The sequence below is a fragment of the Procambarus clarkii genome, chromosome 48, assembly GCF_040958095.1.
Source record: "Procambarus clarkii isolate CNS0578487 chromosome 48, FALCON_Pclarkii_2.0, whole genome shotgun sequence".
Classification (NCBI taxonomy): domain Eukaryota; kingdom Metazoa; phylum Arthropoda; class Malacostraca; order Decapoda; family Cambaridae; genus Procambarus; species Procambarus clarkii.
In genome coordinates this window covers 3,723,227-3,747,226 of record NC_091197.1, presented here as the reverse complement: position 1 = coordinate 3,747,226, position 24,000 = coordinate 3,723,227, and the positions used below count along the sequence as shown (strand labels likewise).

At 43.4% G+C, this 24,000-nt stretch overlaps 2 long non-coding RNA genes across 4 annotated transcripts in view; both read left to right on the top strand.

Annotated features, from left to right (window-relative positions):
* The first annotated feature begins 3,936 nt into the window (after positions 1-3,936).
* LOC138351012 (uncharacterized) lies at positions 3,937-16,119 on the top strand. The gene is made up of 4 exons (XR_011222314.1): positions 3,937-3,967; positions 6,898-7,061; positions 8,311-8,409; positions 16,031-16,119. It is a non-coding gene; the product is annotated as an uncharacterized lncRNA (long non-coding RNA).
* Positions 16,120-19,798: 3,679 nt separating this feature from the next.
* The window catches only part of LOC138351011 (uncharacterized), an 11,399-nt gene continuing 7,197 nt past the window's right edge, over positions 19,799-24,000 (top strand). For 2 of the 3 annotated variants that reach the window (XR_011222311.1, XR_011222312.1), the window contains exon 1: positions 19,799-20,598. This is a non-coding gene — a long non-coding RNA (uncharacterized lncRNA). The other variant, XR_011222313.1, reaches the window with a different exon arrangement.

Sequence of the window (24,000 nt, the reverse complement as noted above, 5' to 3'; positions counted from 1 at the left end):
TGGTAATAGGTATTATTGTAATGTGTTAAAAGAAACATTTTAGACTTGTGTACATAACATGTATAGAGAAGGTGTTGCCAAGCCACTGAAGGAGACAGATAATGCTCTCTACTGCAGAATCAGCCCATTATTAAGCTTTAACAAGCGTCACATTTGAAATGGTTTTTGCCTAACCAGTAATGTAAAAAACTGGAGCAATTCATCCTTCTAGCCCATCGAGGCCAATGTTTATCAATTCGATGATGCATGAATAGTATTAGGAATAATGTTAGCGTCAAAATTGAAGTGATAAAAATAACACTAAGTGGCAGGTTAAATATCACGACGATGGTCTAGCACAACCTGCTAGCTGTTTCTTCTAGTACTACTGTGTCTGCATATCCTGGTAGTTATTGTATAGATTAAGTGATATCTTATACAACGATTTTGTGCCTGTAAATAATTATTAATAAATACAAAAATGTTCTACATAGTTTGTTATTCCTCTAACATAACATTGTGTAACCTGATTAAAAATATGATTCACTTAGAAAATAGAAAAAAAATAGCACAATACTTTGGTGATTTGTTGTATCGATTATATAGCTGGGAGAAACAGGCGTATATATACACACACATACAAATATTCAAACATTAACATATTCTTTCACCATATCCCACCTCTTCTTATGTGTCCTAGCTTCCTCTGCTCCACCTCTTTATCTAAGCCCTCACTACCGGTCCATAGAATTACCCAAATCAGCCCAAATCGGCCCAAAACTACACAAATCGTATATGAAAACTCTTTCAGGACAAAATTTAAAGTAAAACTAGATTAAAGTAAATTTATGTTTCTATCTTTCTTGAGACATAAAAATCTTACGTTTATTAACGATTCTGCGTGAAATAAGCATTGTTCTGAGATGAATATTGCGGATTTCCGGCTCTACGACCGATGAAAAATGCAACTTTTATACAACTACAAATATGTTTAGTTTTACTTTAAATTTTGTCCTGAAAGAGTTTTCATATATAGATCTAGTTTCTGCCGTTCTTCTGACATAAAAAGACCTTTGGTTTAATAAGTTATTAAGATGTTTTCAACAATATTACTAGGGCGTTCACCGATTCCAACATGGGCGACCTTTTTGGAAACGCATGGAAACGCGACAGACTGGTTATATTTCAACAGGGTCTGAGACATTTGCACTGGCGGGCGGCGTTCTTGCCAACTATATGGCTGTTAAGTTGAAAATTGTAACTGTTAAGAGCATTCTATTGTGGTTTTAATATTGAACAATTATACTTATACGAAACAGACAAATCTGGTGTCCGAAATAGTAAAAATATTAGTGTGCGATGTGATCAATGTAAGGGGGATATTGGGTGTGCCTCGTATCCCCTACAACAACAAGAAGTTCGAGAGCGATGAGGCCGCCACCTACTAGCTTCAGGATGTCGTCGAATCTAAATCAACAATATATTACCGCATGGAGTCTGGCCCTAGCTTCGGTGCGGGGCGGACGTGTTGAATCGGCGCTCCAGCAGTTTGGTGTTGTTTGCCCGTTTCGGCCGGTTGGGGGCGGGTGTGTGTCTGCTCGCCTGTGCTGACGTGGCGTAACGATGGGGGTCCCTCTACCCCCAGTCGTCCGGGCTCAGTCTGTGGGACTAGAGTTCTCTGTGCGGGCTGGTTACCCGGAGATTGCCCTGGCTTGTGAAATGCTCTCTGTCCCTGTGTTTGCGATTTATGGGGTCGAGTTGGTAACGGCCCGTAGGGCCATTGTGAAGTTTGCAGAGGAGGCGGCGTATCGCGATTTTCTCCGGCGATACGAGGGGCGGACACTGCCCCTGCCGGATGGTGCGGGCACTGTCACCCTCTCGGATAGAAGTGGTGCACTTACTTACATCAGTGTGCATGGGGCTCCCTTGGAGTTTCCAGAGGCTCTGCTACGGCGGTATTTCGGGCGGTTTGGCGCAGTTGTTAGTGTGAGAGTGAACGTGGTGTCTTCTAGTCCTCTTAAGGGTGTGAGGTCTAACATTCGCACCCTGGGCATGAGACTCCGGGCGGATATTCCGTCCTCTGTGCGCCTTATGGGGTACAACGTTCGGGTGTTTTACGCCCGTCAGCCGCGGACGTGTTATCGTTGTGGTCTTTTGGGCCATCAGGCTGCTGCCTGTTCTGCGCCTCCTGTTGCACCAGTGAACCTCTTCAGTGAGGAGGATTTTCCGCCCCTTCCTGTGGGGGATGATTCGGTGGGTATGGACGTCTCTTCGGCTGAGGAGGTGCCCTCTGTAGCAGCTGTTGCTCCGCCTGTTGCGCCCCCTGTTGTTGCCGTATCTCTTCCAGAGGTTGGGTCCTCGCCTAGTGCTCCGGCTGATGTCCCTGCGCCTCTTCCGCCTGCCGTTTGCTCAGACCCCTCGTCTTCCAGTTCTTCCTCTGCTGTGTCTGTCCCGGTCCCTGCACCCTCGCCGTCTGTTCCGGCTGCGCTGGGAGATGAGGTGGATCCGGAATTCCCTCCTGTGCCTGGCCTGGTGCCCCGTGTGGTTGAGGAGGCTGCCGTGCTGCGGCGTGCGTCGGTTCGCTCGGTTGGTGCTGCGCGGGTCGCTGAGTCTGCCTCCGGGTCTGATGATGTGCGGCCCGAGCCTAAGCGTTCCCGGCGTTCTTCTGTGTGGGCTGATGTTGGCGAATTCGACGAGTGTCGTCCTTCCGTTGACGGTGGCGTGGCTCCGGATGTGGTGCACACTACGGTGGTGGCGGAGGTACACTTGCCTGAGGATGCCGGTGCCGGCGTTTCGGCCTCCACTTCTGGTCCGGTGTCCGAGGGTCCTGCTTCAGGTGCGTTGCCTGCGTCGGATGGCTCCGGTTCTTCGTGGGCGGTGGTTCCCCCTGCTGTAGTTGGTGGAGAGCGGGGTGGCCTGGTGGTGATGTTGAGAAAGGATGCTCACTCTGGATGTTCTGTGGCCCCCTTCCTCGTTACCCGTTTCCTCGGCAGCGGTCTTGCCGCCTCTTCCGTTTCCTGCAGTCCCTTCCGTGTCTCCTGCGGTATCCGTGGAAGTGCTATCGTCTCAGCGTCCGACACCTGCTCCGATGGCGAAGGCGTGGCAGGCTCGGCGTCCCTCGTCCGCTTCTCCGGTGTCATCTGCTTCCTCGCAGGGCGTGGTTGGCGCTCCCCAGCCTCGTTATGCGACTTGCGTCAGTGACCTTAGGCATTGGCCGATGCCGCCAGATATAGATGTTCCTGAGTTTATGATACCCGCTCGAGCGCGGGGGATCAAAAACCCTACCGACCTTGAAGATCTCGTCTGGGAAGCTTACAAGTCGAAATATCCTTGTGAGCTGTTCCCGGAGAAGTACGTTTCTTCCGATGTTCCTCGCAAGTGATTTCTCTGTATTTTGTGTTGCCTGGTTGTGGGGTGTGTATGTGAGTGGGTGGGGTGGGTATTGTTTCCCGGTTCCTGCGTGCTCCGGTTTGTTTTGTGGGTTTTTTTGTATGGCTCGTGGGGGGGGGGGGGGGGAGTGCGGTTCCTGTGCGTTTGTGTGTTCGGTTGTGGATGTCGTGTGCGCTTGTTTGTCATATTGTGTGCCCTTCAGGCTGTTGGCGTGTGCTCTTTGTTATGTTTTGCCTTCCGTTTGTTATGGCGGATCTGTTTTCTTTATTGTTATTGTCCTTATTCTTGAATGTTTCTCGCCTCTCTGTATGTGTTTGAGGTGTTAGCAGGCTTGTTTTGTGTGCATTTTGTCCTGGGGTTTTCCCTTATGTTTGTATTACACTGTGTTACTAATTGTGTATTGTTTGTATATGCATTTTTTTGTGGTCAGCCCTTCTGGCTGGTCTTCTATTGATTTGTTCCTTTGTCCTTGTACATATGTGTGCTTTGTACTTTTGTTCTATGTTATATTTATGTTTTTCTTGTACATTATACGCATGCTTGCATGTAAAAATAAAAATAAAAAAAAATATACTACCGCCGCTACTTTCTCGGAAACGTAAGTACCTGCCGCTTTACTTCTCTCACCCTGCCTTGCCTGGCCTGGCCTGACCTGGCCTAGCCAGACCTGACCAGACCTGACCTGGCCTAGCCTTACCTAGCCTAGTCTGACCTGGCCTAGTCTGACCTGACCTGGCCTAGCCTTACCCAACACTAATCACCACACGTGACAGCCCAAACGAATCGCAAATAAGTACACGTAACAAGTCATATGCCCGGACACTCTTTCACCTTGGGGACTGAGTGGTAACTATTGTATAGAAGAGCCGGCTCCCTGAGAGTGGTAAGAGGGCGTGGTAAGAGGCTAACGTGTGGTCTTGAAGGAAAGTCGATAAAGCAGACAATTTTCAAAAGGAAGGGCAGCATAACGAGCAGACAGGAATGGACAGACAGTCGGTTATCCCATAATGTGTAATACGCCCCGCACAGCATGGGTGGAGTGGGGGGGGGGGGGTTGTAGCAGGGCACAGTATGGTGATGATGCGGGTGAACTACACACCCACTGAATTCCTGCCATCAATAATTGTTTTCATAACCATTAGAACAATGGCATCCCTCCAGCCACCATCCTTCCACTGACCCCCTCCTCTGGTCCTCCACCTCAGACAATAACCCCCCACACCCCCTCTCCCTTCCAGACATCAGCATGTCAAAATCAGTACCATAATGTGTTTAAACTATTTAAACTAAGTCATTGTGTATCTCAAGGTATCTTAATTCATTTGAAAGTGTACATGTGCATTCGTTCATATACTCGCCTAATTGTGCTTGCTGGGGTTGAGCTCTGGCTCTTTAGTTCCACCTCTCAACCGTCAATCAACAGGTGTACAGGTTTCTGAGCCTATTGGGCTTTATCATATCTACACTTGAACCTGTGTATGGCCTCCACCACATCACTTACTAATGCATTCCATTAGATATAATCATATATGATTACACATAATCATAATCATTCCATACACATAATCATATATGTGTACGTCAACATATACATACATGCGTATATATACCTCATATTAAGATACTGATAAACGAATGACCATGAACAAATTAATTTATAATTGTAGCACTATATATAATTTTAATAGACTAATTACGTGTTTATACATTTGAATGGTCCAGACAGGTGGCCAGCCTTGGACATATACACTTCTGGTAGGCACAATGACCTCATGTTAGACCCTTGATAGATTATGTGAGAGAGAGAGAGAGCTGGGGCAGGGAGGTGCGTGCCCCAGGGAGATAATCCATGCCCATGCCCCGCCTCGAGGTCAGTTCTCGAGTCACACCAAGAATAACAATCGTGCAAAGTTGTCCTGACCAGGATGTGGCATATTAGGGAGGGTTGAGGAATAGGAAGCCTGTCTGATAGGGCTCTTGGCAAGCAGCTCTCCCTCAGTCTACCTATCTATATGGAAGAAATGTATCTAGGCCCTCCTCCCCCCTGCCTATTCTCTCTCCCCCACCTTTCTTCCTTTATTTCCTCCCTCCTTCCCTCCCCCTCACTGGTGAGAGAGTAGGAGTGTGAGAGTGGTTAGAGAACTCGTAGTTCTCACGCTCGTGAAATTGTCTGCGACCCTGGAGGAGTAGAGCGGAGGGGGGGGGGGTGAAAGTAGGTGACGATGGAGGAGTAGAGGGGAGCATTATATGCAGTGAACGTAGGTGTCTATGGAAGAGTACATCATAGAGGAGGGTGAAAGGAAGGTGACGATGGAGGAGGAGAAGGGAGGGGGTGTGAGGGTAGGTGATGATGGAGGAGTAGAAGGGAGGGGGTGTGAAGGTAGGTGATGATGGAGGAGTAGAGGGGAGGAGGGGGGCAAAGGTAGGTGTCTATGGAAGAGTACATCATAGAGGGGGGTGAAGGTAGGTGGCGATGGAGTAGAGCAAAAGGGGTGGGGGTTGAAAGTAATCCTGAGTTTAATTTTTTAGTTATATATAGTGACACCTCGGCTTACGAATGAATATTTATGAACTTTTTGGGTTACGAGCCTAATTTCTTTGAAAAATTTGAATCGGGTTACAAACTTTGCCTCGGGAAAGGAGTTTGTTGATATACGTATGGGCTGACCTAGCGCGTGGTGGCATGGTGATCGCGCCTCAGTTTACCAGTGTCTCCTGCCTAGTAAGTATCGCGCCTGAATTCTTTGTAAAGCATTACATTTGTTTTGGGATTTTTGGCTATTTGAACATAAAATTTGTTATGATATATCTTGCCATGAGTCCCAAGAAAGCCAGTGTTAAGGTTCAAGCCAAGAAAACACATGTGAGAATGACCAAAGAGGAAAAACAAGAGAGCATTCATAAACGTCAAAACGGTGCACAGGTTGTTGAACTAGCTAGGCAGTACAACAAATCTATGTCAACAATATGCACTATACTTGCTAAGAAAAAGGACATTATGAGCATTAAAGTGGCAAAAGGCATATCAACAATCCCGAAACAAAGAACACAAACACTTGAGGATGTTTGTTTTTATTAATTTGGATACACAACAAGGAGTTAGCAGGTGATAGCATTTCAGAGGCCATCATTTGTGAGAAACCAAGGCATTTGCATGAAGACCTTTTAAAGAAAACCCCTGGAACGAGGGGGGGGGGGGAAAGATGAATCAAGTTTGAAAATGTGAAAAGTTTGTGTGACAATAGAGCCTCGTGGAAAACTTTTGCTGTGGTCATTACCTGGTGGAATGCACCCAGGATGGAGTATTAGGGCTATACATCTTTTAAATCATAAAAGTAATAAACATTTCCCATCAACCTTAGAAACAATATTAACCTATTTTCATGTATTTCCCCCATGTGCATTTTAACAAAGTTACTAAATTGCCTTTATCATTCTGTAAAATTTCAATTACAGTACTGTATGTATAATTTTGTTAGTATAAATGGACTGAATATTCTGAAATTGCTATTAATTTTACAATTTCAGATTCAAAGGTGGTCTGGACACCCAATTTGGTCAGACAGGTGAAGAGAGCATTTAGGATAGTTCGAAGAGATGAAGATGGTCGCAATTGTGTTCGGAGAGGCAAACGCCCCCCCTTTGCTCCTGACATTATGTTCAACCATTGACCTCTGCACACCTAACACAAGGTAGGTTGAAAACTCCTCCTTTATGTCATTGGTACATTAGCCAGAAATTCAGGGCTCATGTAGGAATATCCCTAAAAAACAAAAAAGTGGCCCCAACAATGCATCCTCCAAGTCTGGAGGATGAGCAGGAGTACTGTCGAGAAGCAGGACCTTGAGTGTCAAACTTTTCTCTTGCAGATATTTTTTGATGGCAGGGCAAACCACTCCACATCAGTTTTTCTGCACGTTATATATTTTTTAAAACTCTTGGATTTTCGGAATGATACACGAGCAAGGGTTTAATTTTCAAATCGCCACACAGCACAAGAGTTAGCCTATCCTGACACAAGTTAGCCCAAGTTAGCTTGTGTCCGGGCAGTGACGTCTCCTCTTGGGTAATGTATGTCCTCTTCGGCAATTTTTTCCAGAATAGCTATGTCTCCTCACAATTAAACACTTGTTGTGGAATGTATCCATCAATACAGTATCTACAAAATCTTTAAAATCACGAACAAATCTTTCAGCCCCTACTTTGTCTGAGCTGGCACCCTCACCATGCCTCACAACACTATGAATACCACGTCTTTTTTCAAAATTTCTCAAACCATCCTCTACTCACCTTAAACTCTTTCGTATCTGCAAAACTCGTTCTAGGGGTTTTCTTTATAAGATCTTGCATGAAGATTTCATTGTTGACCAAACCACACACTGGAAATTGAATAGACGACGACATTTCGATCCGTCCTGGACCATTATAAAGTCGATTGTGATGAGATGAGGGAAGCAAGAGCATTAAGTAGGCAAGAGAGAGAGGTGAGGAGATGGCAAGTATGTACGTAAGTACATGAATAAAACATGTACATACTTATACATAACGTGTGTATATAGTGTAATAAACACAATAACAGTATTTTGGGAGGAGGAATGTTGGCGAGTAATGTGTTGGAGGAGGGAGGGAGGGAGGACTGGCAGGGTGTGGCAGCTCACTCATGTTTTTTGGGCTCACTATACCAACATAGTGGATCGTTATGGTGAATACATACGTAGATGGGTATATACAATGTGTGTATATAGTGTAATAACAGCAAAAACACTGTTTGATTGTAGAATATGTCGCATATATGAGGCCCATAATTTTGAGCATAGCGATGTTCTATACTTTGAATTATATAAATTCCACAAATTACACACTTTTAAATAATATTACAGCAAAAAAAAAGAAGAATTGAATGAGAAACTTCAAAATAATTGCGCAACATTTTATTCGCAGCAACTGCCGTCGCACGGGGTGGCGGGGCCGACAGACCCCCATCGCTCCAACGCTCAGCGCCCATAATTTGCTCAACTTCCTAGCTCCATCGCAGCTAAAGTAAGTCACATACAATATTTTTTGTTTAGTTTCCCCGTGATCAGACTCTGCATTTTAACAATATAAGAAGAGAAAAAAAATTTTTGGAAAGAATTTATTTCTTGTGCACCAGGGTGTTATTTGGAAACAGAGCAGTTCAGTGGTTAACTACTAAATTTTTTTTTCTCCCACACACGCACCCCCCTAGGAAGCAGCCTGTAACAGCTAACTCCCAGATACCTATTTACTGTTAGGTAACAGGGGTCATCCCCTTTTGTACAAAGAATCTGCTAAAGCTTTTAGGGCTAATCTTTGACACTCGTTTGTCTTTGTCGCCCCATATTTTTTACGTCCGAGTTGAATGCTCTAAGGCCCTTAACTAACTTTAGGTCATGTCCCATACTTCTTGGGGAGCTAATCGACACTGCTCCTCTCTTTACATTCCTCTCTCGTTCTGTCTAAACTCGATTATGGCCCTGTTTACTCGTCTGCTTCTCCTTCTACCCTTCACCATCTGGACACACTGCATCATACTGGGTTACGGCTCAGCTCTGGTACCTTTCCTTCGACACCTACCCTAAGCCTGTATGTTGAAACTGGCGTCCTGTTTCTACAGGATCGCCATGATCGCTACTGTCTTCTCCACCTTGCACGGTCCTTACAGCACCCTCACTCTTGCTTATGTCATGCCTTGACCTTTACCCATCCTGTGGTTCCTGTTCCCCTTCACCACCTATCTCTTTCTGTACGGTTGTCTCTCTTACAAAATGCTCTTTCAGTTTGTGTTACCAATATTTCCCCTCGTGTCATTCCGTCTTTGCCCCTATGGAGGGGTCCCCGTTCCTAAATTCTGTAAGCCTTGACCCACATGACTAAAACTTTTACCCCTCCTACAGTTCTAAATCACCTTTTCCTTGAACACTTTTCTTCACACTTCCACTCTATTTCCGTCTTCACCAATGGGTCTTAAGTCTGCAGACGGTGTAAGCTACTCTGTTGTTTTTCCTGACTGCACCTTTGTGTCTCCTGCCTTCGGAGACTAGCATCTTCATGGCAGAACTTTATGCTATTCTCTATGCTCTTCATCAACTCTTTTCTCGCTGTCAATCCTCCTCTGTGTTTGTAGTTGACACTTGCAGTGCCCTCATGGCTCTAGAATCCTTTAATCCAGTCCATCCTTTGGTAGTTGAAATTCAACATTGGCTGTTTCTTATCTCCAGTAGATTTAAGACAGTGGAATTTCGCTGGATTCCCACCCATATTGGTGTGTTCTTAAATGAGCGTGCGGACACTGCCGCTAAGGAAGCTATCCGCACCTGTCCCATCTCCCGTAAAGGTGTTCCTTATTATGACTTTTACCCAGTTATTCATTTCCCCATTCTTGCCCTTTGTCAGGGTTGTTGGTCTTCTGTTACTGGTAACAAATTGCGTGCTCTTAAGAGTAGTGTGTTCCCGTGGCCTTCTTCCTACCACCGTAACCGGTGGTGGGAAACGGCTCTGGCGAGGTTGTATATTGGTCATACACGTTTAACTCACGGGTACTTAATGGAGCGCTGCCCTGCTTCTTATTGTCCAAACCGTTGTCTCTACATGTCCTGACTTCCAGGACTTACGTGTCTTGCTTCCCGACCATCCCTCACTGTCAATTGTCCCTCGATAAAATTCTTGGTAAATTCAATACCTTTGATATTGTTCGCCGTATGCGTTTTTGTTCTTGTATTGGCGACGTTAGTGATATTTAGCGCACTATGATTATCCCACACATTTGATGGTTTGATAATTACTGTACTGTACAGGACTTTGGTTTGGAATGTATCAAATAAAGTTGTTTCATGTATTCAAATGTGTGAGAAAATCCACTGGGGCTGTGAGATGAAGCGAACCTGTAACAAAGGCATTGCCAGTTGCATACTCTACCACCACTGATGGTAAAAGTCTTACAACTGGATATCTTGTGTGACGGGTTATGGTATCACAGCTATACTGAACCAAGATGGTATGGCTCTCCCTCACATAAATGAAAGAAATGCTGTTATTGGCCTTGCAGTGTGTAAGTTGCAGGTGGAAACAAATGAAAATTATCAAATAAATAATTAAACAATTTACTGAAATAGTAATGAACAAAAATAACACATGGCAATACTTGACTATCATGTAATGCAAAGGTGAACAAGTTAGTATGACCTTAAATGCAAAAAATAAACTATAAGCAATGAATAAAAGTATGAAGATATACTGGTGTTCTGAAGACAGCTACCATACCACCATGGCATCAGTCACACGACGTTGGCTGGAAGCGGACGACGGGTTAGAGACACGAAGGTGATCCTAGAGCACTAAGGGAGAGATTGCCTCTCCAGGGAGGCAGCACTCTTTATATAGTGCGGCGGTGATGACTCATCCAGTGTCAACACGAGGTGGACATCTGGTCAACTAGCAAACTGCTCGTTGTGGCTGGCGGTGCCTTTGTGTTGAGCTGTACCACTGTCAGTTGAAGGCGGCTAACTGCTTGTTTGTGGGGATAAACTGCCAGTTAGCAGTGGCGCCCGGCTTGCCTCCGAGTCGTACCAGGCCGTGCCAGGCCCTGAGGGGTATGGAGAGGTGGCAGGACTGATGACTCTTCTGGGCTGGTGTAGATGTATACTTCCAGTGCAGAGGCATTGAAGGTGAAGGGAAAAGGCAGTTCCACTGCTATGCAGGGGATTCACGTGACACTTCTGAAGCCACAGAAAGTCTGGAGGCCCTACTGAAGCCAGTCCAAGTATTAAATAAAACCCCTGAAGTACGCCGGTGAAGGGTAAAGTGAAGGGTGAAGCATGACCGTATGCCCCAACTTCAGGCACACACAGAAAATCACGTTTTGGTCCCGCCTCTCAACTGTGTATTTGAAGTTGGGGCGTATGGTGTTGAACTGCTTCAGCCTTCACCTGAGTGCTTGTAGGTCTTACGTAAGACGTTGACTCAAGGAGGGGCCTCAAAACTTGCTGTGATTTATGGGGAAATCCGGTTGTAAGACTTTTACAAAGTCAGTAATATACTGTGGTAGAGTATGCAGCTGCCAGTGCCTTGGGCAAGGGTTTACGTCGCCTCACAGCTCCAGTGGATTTTCTGCTTGGTGTATATCAGGTTGTGATTTTGTGTGTGTACCGTATTGTTATGATCGCCGTCTGATAAGTCCTTTCTGGCCTCAAGAGTCATTTTTACCCACCTAGAAAGATTGCAGATGGCCAAAGCAGTTATTTAAGTTAAAAAGGGACAAGTCTTAAAACAGAATTTTGCATAATATTTGACTGTAAAGGGGTAAATTGAGGTAGATTGAAAAACAAAATGGTGAACCGGGCAGGCGGTACTCACAATTAGGCGAGTACACTCGGGAACTTTTAAAGTGCAACCAAACATGCTTTAGGCTCTCACAACAAGAGGTGAGTGGTGGTGGCTCAGGTGCGCAGCCAATCAGAGCACCTAAGGAGGGAGGGCAGGAGTGAGAGGGGGGTGGTATGTGGAAGTTTGGTGACAGTTGTGTGTAGTTTGTTCATCTTCATTGTAAGTTTCATGGCTTGGTGTGCATTTCCCTAGTAAATTTAATTAGGGAAAAATTCAGGCGTTTGATTTTTTAAATGTTGAGTTGTTAAAGCCTCAAAGTGCATGGAGTTGGTTTGGGAGTATGGCATCCTCATGCTGTTGCGTGCTCGCGTGAGGTAGCAAAGGTGATGTAAAGTTGTGGGGTGTACATGCTTGGGACGTCCTCTCTCGGGATGGCTGGTGTTAGACCTGTGTGTTTGTCGGTTGTTGAAAAGCCGTCATCCTTTGCTGTTGTGGTATTGATTTTACATTGTTCATCTTGTAATTAATACTGTAGTGCGATATCTAGGGCTACCATTTGTAGGTTTAAAATGTCTAATACAAACAGTTGTCCAATGAGTTTTAATAGGAAATATCATCCACCAAGCACCATTGTACAATTATATTAATTGATAGTATATGGATTGTGCAGAACTGCTTAGAATGATCTTTAACACTTGGCTATATTGGTCATGTCAAATACCTGCACGGTGAATGCTCAAAGACCCTTTCTTTATTCAGTGTTGTCACATACCTCATGGGGGTATGGATAGGCAAACACTCATTCGGTTAAACTTGCCTTGTAGTACTTTCAGAGCTCAGTAATTTGGAATCTGGTTAGCACTTTCCAAATAAATTGACCTTTAAAGTGAATTCCTATTTAGGTTTAAAACATTATACCGAATGAGAAAGTCGGATTATATAGCCGAACACCAGAAATGTTGTTATTCAATTTGGTTGCCTAAAGCACATTCAAGGACTACACATTACATGGCATTCCAGGATTCCTCTATACCTTGCCTTATGCTGTAAACATTGCCACAACCCTGTGTTTTATTGATTTAAATGGCCACAGGGAGGCATACAACACTGCAGATTATGATGTCATTAGTTATCCACTGTGCTGACAAGTGGGCTGACTGATGTTCGTTGACACCTGTATCGTGCTTCAATTTAATCGCCAGGAGATCACCCTCTCACTAGACTCGTCTGTAGGAAGTAGAGTATAGTATCTCAAATTACCTTGGATCATAAATAGCATAAGACTTGGGGGTAGGAGAGGGTTGCAGTGTTTGTCATGGCTCTCAGTTGTTCCTGGTATTAGGCAATTTAGTTCTGGAATCATTTTTGTTGGCCAATGTTAAACTTTTTCGAAAGTAGATGTTTTTCTGAAAGGGAAGGGGGGGGGGGAACCTCTATGCTTGGATACAGTTATCTAAGTGAATACTTAGACTTATACAGTAGAATAACTACCTTCTTTTCCTTAGTCAAAAAAGTTGCTTGTTTATTTCTAGGGACTTGTATTTTCTTTTATTTTTAGCTGCAGCAACTTTCAGTGAATGATAGATTCTTACTGAAAGGACCTTTACTTCATTGTTGTTGCTTTATGGTCATCTCATTGTGTACAGGGATTCCGCGAAGCTTTTGTGGTTAGTCTTTGACACTCGTTTGTCTTGGTCAGCCCATATCTCTTGCCTCTGAGTTGAATGCTCTAAGGCCCTTAACCACCTCAAGGTTTTGTCCCATATTTCTTGGGGAGCGGATAGGCGCACGCTCCTCTATTTGCACTCCTCTCTCGTCCTGTCTAAACTCGATTATGGTTGCCCTGCATACTCTTCTGCTTCTCCTTCTACTCTTCGCCATCTTGATGCTTTGCACCATACTGGGTTGCGTCTCGGCTCTGGTGCCTTTCGTTCGACTCCCGCCCTTAGTTTGTATGTTGACACTGGCTTTCTCTTCAGGACTGCCGTGATCGCTACTGTCTTCGCTATCTTGCGCGGTCCTTCCAACATCCTTCCTCTCGCCTCTGTCATGCATTGACTTTTCCTCCTCCTGTGGTTCCTGTTCCTCTTCATTGTCTCCCACTTTCTGTCCAGTTATCTCGCTTATAGGATTCTCTTTCTGTTCATATTTCTAATGTTTCTCCTCGTATTGTTCCTTCATTACCTCCGTGGAGAGTCCCCCTTCCCAAGTTTTGTACGTCCTTGACTTGTATTACTAAAGCCTTTACCCCTCCTACAATTCTGAAAAGCCTCTTCCTTGAGCACTTTTCTTCGCACTCCCACTCTATTTCCATCTTCCCTGATGGGTCTAAGTCTGTGGATGGTGTGGGCTACTCTGTTGTTTTTCCTGACCGTACTTACATGTGTCGCCTCCCTTCGGAGGCTAGCTTCTTTACAGCAGAACTTTATGCTATTCTCTATGCTCTTTGTCTCTTGCTTTCTCATTCTCATTCCTCCTTTGTGGTTGTAGTTGATTCTCGTAGTGCCCTCATGGCTCTAGGGTCCTTTAATCCTATCCATCCGGTGGTCACTGAGATTCAACATTGGCTGTTTCTTATTTCTAGTAAATTTAAATCAGTAGAGTTTTGCTGGGTTCCCAGCCATATTGGTGTTTCAATGAGCGTGCGGATGCTGCCGCTAAGGAAGCTATCCGTTCTTGTCCCATCTCCCGTAAAGGTATTCCTTATTCCGACTTTTATCCTGATATTCATTCTTCCCCGTTGGCAGGGTTGTTGGTCCTCTGTGGTTGGTAACAAGCTGCGTACTCTCAAACTTAGTGTGTCCCCGTGGCCTTCCTCCTACCACCGTAACCGGCGGTGGGACACTGCTTTGGCGTGGCTGTGGGTTGGTCATACCCGCTTAACCCACGGTCACTTAATGGAGCGCCGCCCTGCTCCTTATTGTCCGAATTGCGTTGTCCCTCTTACAGTTGTGCATATCCTTGTTGAATGTCCTGACTTCCAGGATGAGCGTGTGTCTTGCTTTCCGACCGTCCCTCGCAGTCACTTGTCCCTCGATAGAATTCTAGGTGAATTGGATACTTTTGATATTGTTCGCCTTATGCGTTTTTGTTCTCGTATTGGCATTCTTGGTGATATTTAGCGCCCTCTGATTATTTCGCACTTTGATGGTGCTACATGGCCTTCCCGGTTTGGTGCCTTCTTTTGGTAATTGCCTTACCTTCATTGTTGTTTCATTTTAATGTGGTAGTTGTGATATGGATTGTTCTGGCTCACGTGCAAGGTCTTGGATTTTTTTCTGTTTTATATTAAGAAATTGCCAGTCTTGTTACTATTTGTAGAGTTAGAGATCTGCATTAAGGCCTCAATATTATATTCTTTATTTTTGTTATAATATGTTATCAGCAATTTTTGTGGTTGGTAATATTTAGATTAATGTCAGTGATGTATATGACAAGGGTTAAGACCCCTTGTGGTATGACAGCATTTTTCCCCAGTCATTTCTTTAACAAATGAAAGGGTCCTCGTAACCATTCTTTTGTCCTTTCTACCATGTACCAGTTTGTTGCTTCTTGGTCTTTCATTTGGTACTTTAGTTATTAAAACAATGGCCTTTGGTAATTTTGCAATTACCATTTCTAAAAAAAATGAGCAGGTTCATTAGGCAGGGTTTGTTTTTAGCAAACAAAGTTTTACAAAAAAAAAATCCATTCCTTCAGGACCTTACAGATGTTAGGTCAATCTAATTGACAGTAATCTGTTTTGCCCTTTCAAACAATGATGGTTTTAATCTAGGTAAAATATTTCAGAATATCTGAAGTTTGGCAGACAAATCATTTAAGAGCTTTGATTAAATTTAAGTTACCAAAGACTTTGTGAAAACCATGTTGTATAGATGCTTCAGTGTCACTTTTCTAATGTTTTGTAAATTTAAATGATCTTTAGTTAATTTAATCATAATTTGTACAAAGCTTTAAATTTACTTTCAAATATGGAAACTAAAATATTGACTAAAGTTTCTTCCACTTTAATATTTCAGACTAATTTGCAATATTTGTTAGTTTATGTAAATTGAATAGGTAGTCCACTTTTACATCTTTTCAATGCATTTTGCATGCACCTATGTAACAAGTAACAAATAGGTGTAAATTTTACCAAGTATTTATTTTCAAAGTAAAAAAAATTTCAGATGTTTAAACATTGCATCAATAGTAGTAAACAATAATTTCCAGCATAATTTCAGGATAAGGTATATAAAGTAGTTTCATTAAAATTGTTTTATTTAATAAGTTTTACATATAGTATTTATAATGCATCTAATATTTATTACTGTTTCAGGTTGTGGGACAGATGAACAGAAGATCCAAAAGGCCAAGACAACTCCAGAGACAATCACCTGTAAAAGAAAAATAAACATTAAACAGGGACACTACTTTTATTATCACCAATGCCTAATAATAAGCCCAAAAAATCCTAACAGCCTATCAACACACACAAACAGTGTGTGTGTGTTGGGGTGAGACAAGTGCCTGCCACACTGCGCCTCTGCTCAATTATAGACAAGGCTCTGCTCATTGTCTATAGTTCATTTTGTTGGGGGGACAGAAAGCCAGTGGCTATATATATTTATAAAATTCAGGGTTGTATCGAGGTCTATCCTCACCCTATGGTTGAACTATTGACCGTCCCCAGGTTGCAAAACAACAATAATAAAATTTAGTTTTTTTAAGTTTTTTCTTCATATGGGCCAATGGGCCTTCTGCAGTTACCTTCTTGTTGTTATAGATTCAGCTACTCGGAACAGGTTCCAAGTAGCACGGGGTATGGTGAGCCCGTAACTTACCTGAGGCACAGGAGCGGGGCAAGTAGCACGGGCTATGGTGAGCCCAGGTGCTGTGGTGCAGTTACCTTTGTTCTTATCTTCTTATTCGCTTATTCTTACTATCCCCCTTTATTACACCTTATACCTTTTTTACATCTAAGATTTTCTGCTCCTCACCTCTCTTCTACCTATATATTGCCTGAACGTAGAGACACAGGTAAGTTCACTACGGGCTCGCCTTAGCCCTTGCTACTTGTTCCGAGTTGACGACGGGCCTGTTAGACGACGTTTCGTCTAACAAACCTAACTTACCCTTCCTTTTATCTTTCTAGGAAATGTATACGTTTATCCGGCTAGGGTTGTTGAGGTATCTCTCAGAATGTTCGGTAATACGTTTATTGCTTGTGATGTGTGTCTATGTATGTATTAACACGATGTACTGAACGGGGTGAGAATAGCTTGAGCTACCTCATCCCTTATTTTATTTTTGTGTATGTATTTTATTTTACCTCAATAAACGTATTTCAATTTTATCTTTCTTTCTCTTTCCTTCTTTTTTCCTTGAGCTACCTCATCCCTTATTTTATTTTTTTTGTATGCATTTTATTTTACCTCAATAAACGTATTTCAATGTTATTTTTCTTTCTCTTTCCTTCTCTTTTTCCTTTCCCTTTCTTCTCTTACGATCCCTTACCTATTACTATCCCATTCTTATTCCTATTACTATCCCCCTTCTTATTGAGTGGATATAAATAGGAGCGGCCTCGTATGGGCCAATAGGCCTTCTACAGTTACCTTTCTTCTTATTCCTATTACTTCCCCCTCTATTACCCTTTCACAGTATATACTCAAATATATACTGACCGCATGCAGTTACAGCCCCACTCCTGTACCAGGTAAATCCACTACGAATTGACAAATCGCAGCAAAGTCTATTGGTCCCTATAATTGCACCAGTGGTGGTACCCCCTAATATATATATCTTTTGACCATGTTGTAGCTCAGTCGATTAAGGCAGCGTCTGGGATGCTCTCTGACGTAGGTTCGAATCCTCGTTCATGGCCCTTGTGGATTTGTTTATTTGATGCATCACGCAATTGTGATTTGTGTGTGTAATGAAGTAAGGGCGAAGAGCAGTATAGAAAATGAGGCCACAATGCCACGAAACATAACTCGATCATGAAGCATTTCACTCATTAGTTCCACCTGCGCACTACAAGGTACTTACTCGCTATCTCTAATCCTCTAGCCTTGAATCTGTCATTTAGCCAGGAAAACAAGAAAACCAAAGCCTCTGAATGGAGAAGGGAGGGTCCCAAGGACCCATCAAAGGCCCTTCATAACATTCATTGTCGATTTTTAGCACTACCTAACTCGGGACAATGATAGGATTGAAATTGAAAATTCAATTCAATTTCAATGATAGGATGTACAAAAAAACTGCCTGCAGTATTTTTTTTTTTGTAGAATAGATGGCAATGCATGGCTTGGAAATGTTTTTTGTTTTTGTTTTCATTAACCACCAGTCCCATATGGTGACACAGGTTTCCGAAATTGTCCAACACTGTTTGAACCTTTGAAATATCTTTGCCCTGAAACAAAATATCATCAGCATATATGATCGGAGTTACCCCATTTGAGTATCTCTCAGATGCTATCTTATTCATTAGTACATTAAACAGGGTGGGACTCAACACTCCTCCCTGAGGTGTGCCGAGTTCAAAAGACCTCACACCTGACATACAACCTTCATACCACACCTGAGCCTTCCTTTCGTAAAGATAATCCCCTATCCAGCGCAATAATTTCCCTTTAACACCAAGACTAGCTAATTCATATAAAATAACCTCTTTGTTGGCTTTATCAAAAGCTCCTTGTAAATCAATGAAAATTCTATAATAATCATTTTCATTAGCTAGACATTTAATAATACAATCAGAGGTACTTTTTCCTTTGAGGAACCCGAACAAATTACTAGACAGCTGATCACCTATTATATATAAAAGTCTATTTAAAATGATCCTCTCCATCATTTTACAAAAACACGAGGTTAAAGACACAGGTCTATACTCTCCATTGGCTTTAGGGATAGGGATGATCATAGCTTTTTTCCATTTACTGGGAATACTGCCCTCTTTATAACTAATATTAAAGAGGTCTAAAAGTGGGCTTTTCGTCATAGTGGCAAGTTCATTAAGTATTTCATAAGTTACTCCATCCTCCCCAGGTGCGGTAGATTTCCCAACTTTAATCACCGTTATTAGTTCTTCTCTGGTAATACCTGTGCAAGTGACATCACCACTGTTACCTGCTATAAGTATAAAATCCTTTCTTAGATCTTTCCAAGAATCTAATGACTCTCTCGTTACAGCGGGTAATGAACTAAGTTTGGCAGCTTCCGCCCATTTATTTACGAGCCCATTTGCAATTCCTTGCGGGTCTGGATGTGCAACAAAATTGTGCTTTTTACCCCTTATTTTATTTACGTCTTGCGAGATTTCCTTCAAGTTTCTGTTACTCCCAACTTTCTCTGCAAATTCCTGCCAATACTTGCTCCTAATTTCCTTTCTCTTCTCCCCACACAGCCTAGCAACTGCCAGTAAAGCATTCTTCCCTTCCTCAGTCCTACCATTCCTATTCCAATCCCTGTGAGCTCTCCTCATTGTTAATGTCCACCCCTTAAGCATCTTGTCATGTGTATAATTTTCTTTTCTGGGGGGATGCCTTTTTATACTAGATGGTTTCCGGTTCAATGTTGCATTAAATACATCTACCTCCTTAATTAAATCTTCATAAAATGCTTCTGCCGAAACCGGCTTATAAGTATCATACCAAGACTTAATATGGCCAACAAGACCCCTTAATTCTCCCTCATTAAACTTTAACCTTTTCCTCTGAAGGCAGGCATGCTTTTTATCTAGTTTAAGCTGTATTTGTAATGCAAAATTATCACTTAGCATTTCATCCACAGTAAGACAATTCCCCTCTATGCCCTCAGCATTTATTAAACAAGCATAATCTAATTTCCCTCCCCTCAAATGAGTAGGGGAGGGCTCGCCCAGCAGTTGAACATCTTCATGTTCCTGCAAAAACTGGTACCATCTGCAACCATTCTTATTTGCTTTACCCCTTGATCCTAAAGCTGGATGTCTGGCATTAAAATCCCCTACCACAAGTGTATCTTCAGAAAAGAAGGAATCTGGCAAGTATCGTAAATCAAGGGAGCTATCAGAGATGTATAGATTAATGAAATTTAACTCTCGGTTCTTTAATTGTATCCGCAAGCTAATACTTTCAATACCTCTATATCTCTGAGGGATTCCAGTTATCTCGGCAGGTATGGTACTTTTGACATAACATGAGACCCCCCTAGTTCCTCCATCAGCATATAAGTGAAAGCCTCTATAGCCATTTAGCCTCAGTATGCTACCATCCCTATCCCCAGTTTCCTGGAGTGCTACTATGTCAATATCCTCTCTAAGAGTATAATAGTGTACATCCACCGCTCTAGTTTTTAATCCATTAATGCTCCAAGATAATATTCTCAATTTACTTTCATCCATGATTAATAATAAAACTACCTTTGCCCTGTCCGTCACATTCCATGAGATACACGAGTACCTTAGAAACTTCCTTCCAACACCGTAACATTTTTTCTTTCTCCTCACCTTCACAACTACTACTAACATCGAAGGTAATATTTTTCATATCTATTTTATATATCAACATATCAAAAATATTCATATCTATTTTTCATATCAACAGCGAACACAAACCAGCGCATATACGAACGGAATGGTTTGTATGTACAAACTTCTCAGTGAACGAAGTTGTTTCTAGCCCGGTATCCGAAATTGCAGTATACGACTTGACCAGTCCCCATATAAGCCTGGACGGAGACGGCGTGGCCCCTTTTCCAAGCCAGCAGCTGCTCTTACATAACGACTCACTGCTGCTCAGCGAGTCGTAAACACAAAAGTTTAGCCCGCTCAACTGTTCTCCCAGCATGGACCCTACACCAGTTCCCATCGACAACGACTCGGAGCGACCCGTCAGGGGCGTCCTGCCCTTCTCAACATTTAAGGTAGTGTTTGTGTTGTTGGCGCGCCGGACCAGTGTTTGTCTCTGTTGGCGCGCGCCCTGAAGCACGCCTGTTGGTTCAGCCTTGGTGACCAAATGCAGGTGCAGTGGTCCTAGAGGAAGAGGTGACCCTCGGTGTTATGGGGCACTGGTTTTTCTCCAGTAGGTGGCTGTTATTTGAAGCACAATCTGGAGGAGGCCTGTCCTCCACCCCACCTCCCCCAACTGCTCAGCCCTGTACCTTAAGCTCCCTCACCCAGTCGACGTGAGGTATGCTGCTTGGGCGACTTCTGTTGTGCCGTTATTTATTATTTACGTTCTTTATATAAGTCCTTCTTTACAGTCTGACTGTTAGTCATGGCGTGCTCCCTCACGCTACATTATTTATAATTTTAGCTTTGCTTTCGCCCCATGCTTATATTTTTATATTGGGTAGTGCTGTTATTGTTGTTCCAGGACATTTAATGCTAAGCCAGCTCCTATTTAGCCCTGTTGCTTTACCCTACTCTAAATGCTGGCTATATAAAATATTATATTATTGTCTTTCAGTTACAATGTGTTATGCCTCACAATTTATTTATTAATGAATTTAATGGTGTCAAGCTGCATGTTTCTTTTGCAGGTTTTACATTTAGGTTTGTTTAACTTTTGCTTATTGCCTATAAGTTATTAGGTAAAGTCAGCTAGGTTAGGCTAGCTGCTGTGTCACAGGCCTCTGGCCCCTAGCTTTAAGTTTTCATGGACTTGTTTTCCATAAGTTCCCTTAATTTACTAATGAATTTTATGCAGTGTCAAGCTGCATGTTTTCTTTTGCAGGTTTTACATTTAGGTTTGTTTAACTTTTGGTCATTGCCTATAGGTTATTAGGTAAAGTCAGCTAGGTTAGGCTAGCTGCAGTGTCTCAGGCCTCTGGCCCCTAGCTTTGTTTCATGGACTTGTTTTTCCATAACTGTTCTTAATTTATTAATGAATTTTATGCAGTGTCAAGCTGCATGTTTTCTTTAGCTGGTTTTACATTTATGTTTGTTTAACTTTTGGTCATTGCCTATAAGTTATTAGGTAAAGTCAGCTAGGTTAGGCTAGCTGCTGTGTCACAGGCCTCTGGCCCCTAGCTTTAAGTTTTCATGGACTTGTTTTCCATAAGTTTCCTTAATTTATTAATGAATTTTATGCAGTGTCAAGCTGCGTGTTTCTTTGCTGGTTTTACATTTATGTTTGTTTAACCTCTGCTTTGCCTTTAAGTTATTATGTAAAGTCAGCTAGGATGTGATAGTTGTAGGGATCGGGCCCTTGCCTCTTGCTTTAAGTTTATTCTGGCCCTGCATTTATGTTTAGTTTCCCCAGCAAATTTCCTGCATTTTACATCGCCCTTGCTGCATGTTTTTACTTTACTGGTTTACAATTGTTTGTTTAACTTGTGCTTCACCTTCAAGTTAAGTAAAGTCAGCTAGGATGTCCTAGACGCTGTCTTCGGGCCTCATGCCTCTCCCTTTAAGTTTATCTTGGACTCGTATTATGATTAGTTCCATCAGCAATTTATTACTAATTATGCATTGCCTAAGTGCATGTCATTTTACTTACTGTTTTACCTTTATACTTGTTTCCTTGACTTTGTCATAAAGTTATTAAGTACTGACGCTAGACAGTACCAGTTTCGTTTACCAGTACCAGTAAACGTTTTCCAGTCGTTTTGTCTGCCCGGTGTAGCCCAGAAGAATCTGCAGCCTCCCGGCTGCTGGTTTATCCAGACATGCGTGGCTTCCCAGGCCGCTGGTTATCAGACGTATTGTCTGCTCGGTGTAGCCCAGAAGATACTGCTGCTTCCCAGGCCGCTGGTTTATTCAGACGTTTTGTCTGCCCAATGTAGCCAGGAAGGTTGACAGCCGCTGCCGTCTTAGCTAACTGCGTTCAGGGGCTGCTCTCCAGCCGACGTCCTTCCTGTGATGAGTTAAGCCGGCGATGTTATTCAGGTATTATATTTATATTGGTCATATAAATATACGGCCTTTCTGGCCGCTGGTTTATCCAGACGTGTTGTCTGCCCGGTGTAGCCCGGTAGTCAGTGGCCCCCCCAGGCCGCTGGTTTATCCAGACGTTTTTGTCTGCCGGTGTAGCCCGGAACGTTTTCACAGCCACCAACGTCTTTGCTGCTTTCGTTCAGGGGTTGTCCGGCCGACGTTCTTCCTGCGACGTGTCACTGTGTTATAGCGGACGATGCTCGGTTGGGTCTGTTGCAGCCGTCTGCCCTAGTGTCCGAGCCGCCACTCCTTTACTACGTTGTTCCTCAATTTTGGTGTCCAGCTGCTGCAGCTGTTGGTGTTCCAGTTGCTGACATTCCCGGCAGTCGTTGTTCTAGCTGCTGTGGGTACAGCTGTTGCTGTCCCAGCTTGCTGCTGTCCAGGTGCAACATGGTCCAGCTGCCGGCGTATCAGCGGTTGTTGGACCAGCCCCATGCTACGGCTGAAGTTGTTCCTGATGTTCCAGTTGAAGCGGTCCCAACTGATAATGCCCATCCTACTGCGTTCCAGCTCCCAAGGGTCCAGCTGCCGACGCGCCAGCCCCGAAGTTCCAGCAGAAGCGTTCCAGCCGACGTGGTGACTATTAGCACTCCTTTCAGTTTATTGTATTTGATTGTAATTTATTTCAGCTTCATGAATTAATCCCGTTTTCTCTAAAGTTATATTCCAGCATTATTTGAGCATGATCTGTTTTGCAGTCTCACTTCCCTTACCGCTGCAGTTTCCCCCTTGGTCCGTTGCCGCTAATTTTGTATCTTCGGCAGCAGCCGAAGATACTCATTGTTCCCTTGTTGGCTCCCAGGTTCTATGTGGTCCCTAATTGTCTTGCAGTTGGTTTTCTACTTATATCCAAAGTTTTCCCTGGTGGCCGTTGCCACTATTTATTTATCTTTGGCAGATGTCGATGCACCAGTTGCCAATGTCCAGCTGCAGGTGTTCCAGCTGCTGATGTTCAGAGGCAGGATTTTACAGTTTACATTTGGCAACTGTTGTTTGTTAAGCCCTTATTTTGCCCTTGTTGACCACTAGTGTTAGTGTTGTGCATGCTACGTTATCGTTGGTTTGTTAAGGTTAGGGTTTCCCTGCTTACTTCCTCCTCCCCAGTGTGGGATATTTACTTATTTATCTATTTATACAGTTCCTACTGTACCATACTACTACTTATTTAAGTTCTTTATTAGGTACGGGTTTTAGTCGCCTTACTCCTACCCTCCCTCTGCTTTGTTATCGTTTTCTCTGGCATTTCTCGCCATGCCCTCGGTCGGCCCGTACTACGCCCATTAGCTGGGCCAGCCGTTACGCCCTTAGCCGGGGCCCCTGTGGAGCCCTTAGCTGGGCGGGACCGCCCTGTTAGCCTGCGACCTCGTACTTTGGAAGGAGTATTTTGT